Source organism: Triticum aestivum, chromosome 2A (genome assembly GCF_018294505.1).
Source record: "Triticum aestivum cultivar Chinese Spring chromosome 2A, IWGSC CS RefSeq v2.1, whole genome shotgun sequence".
NCBI classification, from domain to species: domain Eukaryota; kingdom Viridiplantae; phylum Streptophyta; class Magnoliopsida; order Poales; family Poaceae; genus Triticum; species Triticum aestivum.
In genome coordinates, this window is record NC_057797.1 from 256,405,585 (window position 1) to 256,415,566 (window position 9,982).

Below are 9,982 nucleotides of genomic sequence, written 5' to 3' on the forward strand. Positions count from 1 at the left end.
TGTGAAGTTCGTCTGTGCAGATCTTCCACGCCCTAACTTGGCGGAGGAAGACGACTACGGAGGCGGCGGAGTGAAGATTTCCGCGGTCGGCGCGAGTACGTCGGCGACGAGGTCGAGGCAGTGAAGCTCTTCCTCACCGGCGGTGATGAAGTAGCGGCGGCGCTAGGGTTTGAGAAGCTCGAGCTGGAGAGAGATCGAGCGGAGTAAAAGAAGTAAGGAAGGGAAGGAGGGGTATTTATAGCCACGGTGAAAAACTGCTCGCCCAAAGAAATTGGACGAATGTGCCCCTGACCCTTCTCATTCGCATGACATGTGTCACCCACGTAGTGAGAGGTGGCGATCGTGTTAGATCGTGGGTGAGTGGATAAGTGTATCATGGGATGCGGAACGGTTTGTGCGTCAAAGCCGAAAATTTCGATAAGATAGGTTTTAAAGTTCCGTTCGCAATTTCTTCAGCTGACAAGGACACAGTGAAGATTTTGAACGAGTTTCAAATACAATGCACATGAAGAATTTGTGAATAGATTGGGTTGAGTATAGCATAGAGGGGAAGGGTCCGATCACATTCACTTAGCAGAAAACCAACTTGAAGAAATAACAATAAGTGAATGCTGTAGAGGACATAAACTCATATATATAGCGAATGAAGAAAAATGAAGGAACCAGTGAAGACTATGCAAAGTTGAAGAATATGAATAATTTGAGGAATTTCAACTTTTGGTGGTGGCGTGATCCACCGTATAAGAATGATGATTTCAGACACCGTGTACAATTATGGTAGGGTTCTGAGAACCAAATTCTTCATTAATTTCTTCACACTAAGAGTGTTATTCTTCATTGATTGAAGAAAAACGTTTCTTCATGTGTTGCACATCTAAGTCATCAATTTTGCATAAGTGTTAGGATGAGTGTCCTTTTCAAAGAACATTCGAAGATTCTAGGATATTTAGCTCACACCGCAACTTGCTAAATCTCTTCTCATCCAAGGGCTTTGTGAAGATATCAGCTAGCTGTTCTTCAGTCTTCACATGCTCAATAGAAATGTCGTCCTTCAACACATGATCACGAAGAAAATGATGATGAATCTGAATGTGCTTTGTCTTCGAGTGCTAAACTGGGTTGTGAGCAATCTTGATGGCACTCTCATTGTCACAGAAGAGAGGCACATTCTTCATGTTGACGTCGTAGTCCTTGAGAGTTTGCTTCATCCATAGCAATTGGGCACAGCAAGAACCATCGGCAATGTACTCAGCTTCAGCAGTAGATAGTGATACACAGTTCTGTTTCTTCGAGGACCAACAGACCAAAGATCGTCCGAGGAAATGACATGTACCAGATGTTGACTTGCAGTCCACACGATCACCAGCATAGTCAGAGTCAGAATATCCAATGAGATCAAAAGCCGAGCCCTTGGGGTACCATAATCCAAGTGTTGGTGTGTGAGCTAGATATCGAAGAATATGCTTCACAGCCTTATGGTGTGATTCCTTCGGTGTAGCTTGAAATCGGGCACACATGCAAACACTAAGCATTATATCTGGCCTAGATGCACATAAGTACAATAAAGAACCTATCATTGAGCGGTATACCTTATGATCGAAGTCAATACCATTTTCATCAGTGCACAGATGGCCATTTGTGGGCATAGGAATTTTGACACCTTTGCAATCTTGCATGCCGAATTTCCTCAGCACATCCTTGAGGTATTTCTCCTGAGATATGAATATGCCATTGCGTTGTTAACGAATTTGAAGACCTAAGAAGAATTTCAACTCTCCCATCATAGACATTTGATATTCTTCACTCATCATATAGGCAAATTCATCACTATAATGTTGGTCAGTACAGCCAAAGATAATATCATCAACATATATTTGGCACACAAACAATTCACCATCATTTGATTTAGTGAAAAGGGTAGGGACGAGTGAACCGGGTTTGAAGCCTTTCGTCATGAGGAATTCCTTCAAAGTATCATACCAAGCCCGTGGGGCCTGCTTGAGGCCATAGAGGGCCTTGTTGAGTCTGAAGACTTTGTCAGGATTCTTTGGATCTTCAAAACCTGGGGGTTGAGCAACATATTCTTCTTCCTCAAGCTTACCATTGAGGAATGCACTTTTCACATCCATTTGATATAAAGTGGTATCATGATGCTTAGCATAAGCAAGTAATATGCGAATAGCCTCAAGTCTAGCAATAGGTGCAAAAGTTTCATCAAAATCAATTCCTTCAACCTGTGTGTAGCCTTGAGCTACAAGCCGTGCCTTATTCCTCACCACAAGGCTATTTTCATCTTGTTTGTTGCGGTAGATCCACTTTGTGCCGATGATATTGTGCTTACGAGGATCTGGACGTTTGACCAGTTCCCAGACATTGTTGAGCTCGAACTGATGTAATTCTTCTTGCATGGCCTGAATCCACTCAGGCTCCAGAAATGCTTCATCTACCTTAGTGGGCTCTGTAATAGAGACAAAAGCATAGTGCCCACAAAAGTTAGACAAATGTGAAGATTTTGAGTGTGTGAGAGGACCTGGCGCTTTGATGTCATTGATGATCTTTTCAACTTGCACTTCTTTTGCAATGCGAGGATGAGCTGGTTGTCGTTGAAGAATTTGATCAACATTTTCTTCAGCACCATTTTCTTCAGCATTTTCTTTAGGTGCATTAGCTCAACGTTCTTCGAGTTCTGGAATGAATTCTTCAGCAGATTCTTCAGTAGGAATGACATCCTCAGTAGCCTTGAACTTGATAGTTTCCTCAGGTGCTGGTTCATCTATCATAGTAGGTAGGTGCTCTCTTTACGAGCCATTAGTTTCGTCGAACCATCTATAGTTTCAACAACTTTGTGAAGAACGTTGTTGAAGACTCTGTAGGTGTGCGAGTCCTTTCCGTAACCAAGCACAAAACCTTCATGTGCTTTCGGTGTAAATTTTGAGTTGTGATGAGGATCTCTAATCCAACATTTAGCACCGAAGACTTTGAAATAACTTACATTGGGTTTCTTATCAGTGAGGAGTTCATAGGCAGTCCTTTTGAAGAATTTGTGAAGATATACTCTGTTGATGATGTGGCACGCAGTATCAATTGCCTCAGTCCAGAAACGACGAGGCGTTTTGTATTCATCAAGCATAGTGTGAGCCATCTCAGCAAGAGTCATGTTCTTGCACTCCACGACGCCGTTCTGCTGAGGTGTATAAGGAGCAGATAACTCATGAGTAATACCAAGTTCATCAAGATAGTCATCGAGACCAGAATTCTTGAACTCAGTGCCATTGTCACTTCTGATGTGCTTGATCTTCACACCAAAGTTGGTTGAAGCCCTCGAGGAAAATCGTTTGAAGACTTCCTGCACTTCATGTTTGTAAGTAACAAGGTGTACCCATGTGTAGCGAGAATAATCATCAACAATAACAAAGCCATATTGAGATGCTTCATTTGAAATAGCAGAATAATGATTAGGACCAAAGAGATCCATGTGAAGCAATTCAAATTGGCGAGTTGTGGTCATGATAGTCTTCGCTGGATGTTTGGCCTTGATCATCTTCCCAGCTTCACAGGCTCCGCATAGGTGATCCTTGAGGAATTTGACATTCTCGATGCCAATGACATGCTTCTTCTTCGCAAGCATGTGCAAATTTCTCATGCCTGCATGACCAAGTCGTCGATGCCAGAGCCAGCCTTTTGAAGCTTTTGCAAGTAAGCACACGGTTGGTTGTGGTCCTGTAGAGAAATCAACAATATATAGGTCTCCTCTCCTAAAGCCTTCGAAGACTTTGGAATTGTCAGCTTCCATAACCATAACACAACGGTACTTGCCAAAGACAACAGCCATATCAAGATCACAAAGCATTGAGACAGACATAAGGTTGTATCCTAAGGACTCAACAAGCATGACTTTGTCCATGTGTCGATCCTTTGTAATCACAACCTTACCTAGACCCAATACGTGACTTTTGCCTTTGTCAGCAAAGATGATATGCTTCAGATGCGACGGAGATAATGGAGCATCCATCAATAGATTCTTGTCACCAGTCATGTGGTTTGTACATCCACTGTCGAGGACCCACTCAGTGGCTTTGGGTTGATCTACGGCAGATGAATTAGTGCTGCTTACAAACTCATATACTTCATCAGTGAAGAATATGACATCAATTCATCGGATCAATTTCATCAAGTAAAAGAACTGATAAAGCAATATGAAGACGTGAGAAATGAAAGTTCATTTCTTCATGATTAGCATGTGTCCTATCAGGCATACTCAGGTCTCCAGCAAATTTTCAGACGATTATGTACGTCTGGAGACCTGACCCTGCAGAAGAGATTAGTTCTTTTTCTTCACCACCCACATTTGAAGGGGTGGCAAAGAGTTCATCATTCTGCGAGCTCCATACAAGAAGGATGGCATAGAAGCCAGTCCATTTTGTTTCACATAAGAGGGGTTAGAGTAAGCATAAGAGTATGCAGAGAAATTCTTCGAGGAATTATGGACATAATGATTTGAAGAATAATGCACATATCCATAATCCTTAGATCTTCCCTGCGAAACAGACGGGTTAGCACGATGATGTTCATATGAGGACTTTGATCCATATGAGGAATTTGGTCCGTATGAGGACTTGAATCCATATGAAAAATTTGGTCCATATGAAGAATTTGATCTGGGGTTCCTATTCTTCACAGGTGGCGTCATGATGACATTCACCTGAAGATTTTCAAGGCATGTTTTGGGAACCTAGATTTTCTTCATAGGGGAGCCGTTCCTGCAGTTAGTGCCAACATATATAGCAAATACTTCACCATTCTGATTTTTGAACAGTTTATAGTTGGAGTCAATTGACTCATCATCAGAATGAGGAGATTCACATGCAAATCCAGATAAGTTAGATGGATCAACTGGAGGTCCCTTTGCAGCAACCCATGTAGTATTGGGGTACTGCTCAGGCTTCCAGTATGTACCATCAGCATTGAGTTTCCTCTCAAAGGCGATACCCTCTTTCCTAGGGTTCCTGTTGAGGATCTGCTTTTTAAGCACATCACAAAGAGCTTGATGCCCTTTGAGGCTTTTGTACATACCTGTTGATGAAGCCATGTACCTAGGGTAGGGGCACGGACCTGTCCAAGAAGCCCTACCCTAGGACATCCCTAGAAGAAGTCACCTTTCAATCGACTTGAAGGTATCCCACTCGACGGGTTCAAGACACTCGACCAAGAAGCTATCACTCGACCATGAAGCCAACCACTTGACCGCCAGGAGACCTAAAGTCACTCCACAGGCAAACGGTCGACTATCAAGTAGTCTTTATGGCCATTATAGCACTTTATTAGGGGCGTTACCAGTAATGCCCAACCTTAAATGTACCTTAAACCCTACATTACTGAGGGCAGGAGGGGGCGGCAAACTCTATATAAGCCACCCCCCTCCTCGGTATGAAGGGTTCGCACCCCTTTTATTCACACGCCAGTAATCGAGTCGACCGCCTCCGGGCACCGAGACGTAGGGTTGTTACTTCCTCCGTGAAGGGCCTGAACTCGTACATCTTGGTGTGTTTACAACTTCCCAATAGCTGAGATCTAGCCTCTCCATACATACCCCCCTACATCACTGTCAGAGTTAGAACCACGACAGTTGGCGCCCACCGTGGGGCTGGAATCTTAGCACCTGATTGGAGAAGTTGTGATTTTTCCGATCCCTTTGATCATGGTTTCGTGCGGAGTTTTTGTGGAGGGCCGCGAGATCCGCCTCGGCGCGCTCACGTTCGTCGTCGACGACTCCGCCTGGCTTCAGGAGGTGCCACTCGACATCGACGCGCTCCCGTCCGCGGTGCGACGCATTTCCGCGCATGCGTTTGTGGCGTCCTCCTGCGGCAGCCGTCGACCCAGTATCGGTCGGCCCCCGTATCGTCTCCCCGCTCTGTCTCCCACCGGCGCAAGCGCTCCGGTCGGTCGAGACTTCAGAGGTGGGTGAGGCATGCCGTGGCTCGCCAGTCGGCCGCCCCGCAAGTCGCGGCAATCGAGCCTGACGAATCCCTTTGCGGCCTATTCGACCTGTCGACTGGCTCCGCGGAGACCGCATCCGAGTGCGACAGCAGCGACCCAGTGGCTGAGATCCTGGCAGTCGATGGAACACACAGTCCTCCCGGTTTCCCTCGCGCTGATGGAGGCGCGGGTGGGGGCGACCCGTCACATCCCCACGATGAGTATCTACCCGAACCTCTCACGTCATTACAGCGAGAGGAGCTTCGCCGCCGGAATACGAACGCACTCCGCACTCCTATCGTCGGAGAGTCCCCCGAGGCCCGGGCCTTGGAGGACGCACACTTGGCCAATTTGGCCAAGCGCACTCGACTGGAGAATCTCCAGCGAGCACTCGACGAGCAAGCGCGTCAGCGGGCTCCCGAGTCGAGTCGACGCCAGCTCTTCCTGCCGTTGCAGGTATACCGAACCCCAGTTCAGAATCTGGACGCCGCGGCCCGTATAGCAGAATCGATTCAGCCCTCCCAGTCGGAGGCTCGCAGGGGCTTGTTACAAATCAGAGCGTTGCTCCGGGCGGCGGGAAATCTGAATTCCACCATTTCTTAGTCGCGGAATAGGATCCACAGTCGATCCGTTGCAACAGATACAGTCCAGTCGGCTCACAGCCAGCGGTCGCCCCCGAGGCGTGTGGGACGTGGCGACCGGCATGATCAGTATAGAAGGAATGAGCAGTACAATCACCGATCCGACCGTGATGATCGACGTCGAGTGCCAACCCCTCCCCCGAGGAGTGGGTCATATGCGCCTCAACATCGAGATGACAGGCGCCCTCATAGCGTTGGGCAGAGGATTCCCGTCGACCCCAGGGACCCAGGCTTTGACGCGAGATCTGTCCTCGTTCAAGGCTTGGTTGACAGGAACATGGCTCATCGGGAAGGCCAGCAGAGATGCGCCTGCCAGCAGCAGAATACGTGTTTCAGGGCTAGAGTGTTTCAGTCGAGCCATCAGGGCCGCAGTGATTCCTCCCAACTTTCGGTTGGCGACTGGAGTCAGCAAGTTCACCGGTGAGTCTAAGCCTGACACTTGGCTCGAAGATTACCGAGTGGCTGTACAGATTGGCGGTGGCAATGATGAGGTGGCTATGAAGCATTTGCCTCTCCTGTTAGAGGGCTCGACCAGAGCGTGGCTGAATTAGTTAGCACCCAGCAGCATCTACACTTGGGAGGATCTCTCTCGAGTGTTTGTCACAACCTTTGAGCGAACATGCAAGCGACCCGCAGGCCTTACAGAATTGTGGTCTTGCGTGCAGAAGACGAGTGAAACTCTGAGGGATTACATCCAGAGGTGGATCACTTTGCATCACACAGTTGAGAACGTACCGGATCACCAAGCAGTTTGTGCCTTTAAAGAAGGCGTCAAGAACAGAGAGTTGAACCTGAAGTTCGGTCGGACCAGAGAAATGTCCCTGAATCGGATGATGGAGATTGCCACCAAATACGCTAACGGAGAAGATGAAGATCGACTCCGGAGTGGCAAGCAGAAAGCAGTCGCCCAGGAAACCGGAGGCAATTCCAGTCAGAAGCAGAAGCGGAAGGCCGAGCCAGCCGCCCCTGGCGAGGCCCTGGCCGCAACCCAGGGAAATTTCAAGGGAAAACCCAAAGGCCCCTGGAAGCCCAAGAAAGTCAAGGATCAAGATGGAAATGATGTTTTGGATCTGCCATGTCACATCCACACCAAGAAAGATGAAGAGGGTAATTTCATTTACCCAAAGCATACCACTCGACAGTGCCGGCTCCTGATCCAGCAGTTTCAGGGCAAACAGCCCAAAGATAAGGAAAAAGAGTCGGACAGAGTCGAGGACAAGGAAGATAGCGACGACGGATACCCCCAAATCAATTCCACCCTGATGATTTTTGCTGATGTCGAAAGCAAAAGTCGACTGAAAGTCATTAACCGTGAGGTGAATATGGTTGCTCCGGCGACCCCAGTTATCTGAAGTGGTCTCAGACTGCCAGCACATTCGACCGGTCCGATCACCCTACGCACATTGCCACCCCTGGGAGGCAAGCTTTGGTGGTCGACCCAGTTGTCGAAGGCACTCGACTGACCAAAGTCCTGATGGATGGTGGCAGTGGCCTGAACATATTGTATGCTGAAACATTGAAAGGGATGGGCATTCCGATGTCCAGGCTCAGTGCCAGCAACATGAGCTTCCATGGAGTCATTCCTGGAAAGAAAGCCAAGTCACTCGGCCAGATTCCTCTCGACGTGGTTTTCGGTGATTCAAAGAATTACCGCAGGGAAAAGTTGACATTTGAGGTTGTGGACTTCCAAAGTGCTTATCATGCTATTCTGGGCCGGCCAGCTTATGCACGCTTCATGGCCCGACCATGCTACGTGTATCTCAAGTTGAAGATGCCCGGCCCTAGAGGTATGATCACCGTTACCGGCAATCAGAAGAAAGCAGAAGAGTGTTTTCAAAAAGGATCGAAGATTGCTGACGCTCAGATGGCAGTTGTTGAGCTACAAGAGTACCAGAAGACTGCTGATCCGAGTGAATTGCTACGAGCCAAGAAGCCTGCTTCAGAATCCGCTTTTCAGTCGTCCGGTGAAACTAAGCCAGCTCACATTCACCTGACCGACCCCAACGCTGCTCCGACTCACATCTCGACGACGCTCGACTCCAAATAGGAAGAAGCGCCCATCCAGTTCCTCTGTGAGAACTGGGACGTCTTCGCATGGAAGCCTTCTTACATGCCTGGAGTTCCCAGGGGGCTGGCTGAGCACCGCCTACGAGTCGACCCGAAGTTCAAGCCTGTGAAAGAACATCTTCGACGGTCCGCCGTCCAGAGAGGAAAGCTATTGGCGAGGAGGTGGCTCGGCTCTTAGCAGCGGAGTTCATCCGAGAGATTTACCACTCCGAGTGGCTCGCCAATGTAGTCATGGTCCCCAAAAAGGACAAGTCACTTCGCATGTGCATTGACTTTAAACACATCAATCGGGCCTGCCCGAAAGATCATTTCCCTCTCCCCCGCATCGACCAGGTAGTGGACTCGACCGTGGGGTGTGAGCGTTTGTCTTTTCTAGATGCTTATTCAGGGTACCATCAGATCCGTCTGTATGGACCCGACGAGATCAAAACGGCTTTCATCACCCCATTTGGGTGCTTCTGTTATGTCACCATGCCCTTCGGCCTCAAGAATGCTAGAGCCACGTTCATGAGGATGATTCAGAAATGTTTACTCACTCAGATCAGTCGGAACGTAGAAGCATACATGGATGATATTGTGGTTAAGTCACGGAAAGGTTCCGACCTACTGACTGACCTTGCCGAAACCTTTGCTAACCTCAGGGGATACGATATCAAGCTCAATCCATCAAAGTGCACATTCGGAGTTCCAGGTGGAAAGTTACTCGGTTTTCTCGTTTCTGAACGAGGAATCGACGCCAATCCCGAGAAAGTTGGCACCATACTCCGGATGAAGCGCCCTGTGCGTGTACACGATGTCCAGAAACTTACAGGTTGCTTAGCCACTCTAAGTCGATTCATTTCTCGTCTCGGTGAAAAGGCGTTGCCTCTTTACCGACTGATGAAGAAGTCTGACAAGTTCGAGTGGACTCCAGAAGCTGACGCAGCGTTTGCAGAGCTCAAAGCTCTACTCTCCACCCAGCCGGTGCTTGCCGCCCCAATCAGTAAAGAGCCTCTGCTGCTGTACATTGCAGCCACGGGACAAGTTGTTAGTACAGTACTCACGGTCGAGCGAGAAGAAGAAGGAAAGGCCTTCAGAGTTCAGCGCCCAGTATATTATGTGTCTGAAGTTTTGACCCCTTCGAAGCAAAGATATCCCCATTACCAGAAGCTTGTATATGGGATCTACATGACCACGAAGAAGGTTGCACACTACTTCTCTGACCATTCCATTACGGTCGTCAACGACGCTCCGCTGTCAGAGATCTTGCACAACAGAGATGCAACTGGTCGAGTGGCTAAGTGGGCTATTGAAATCCT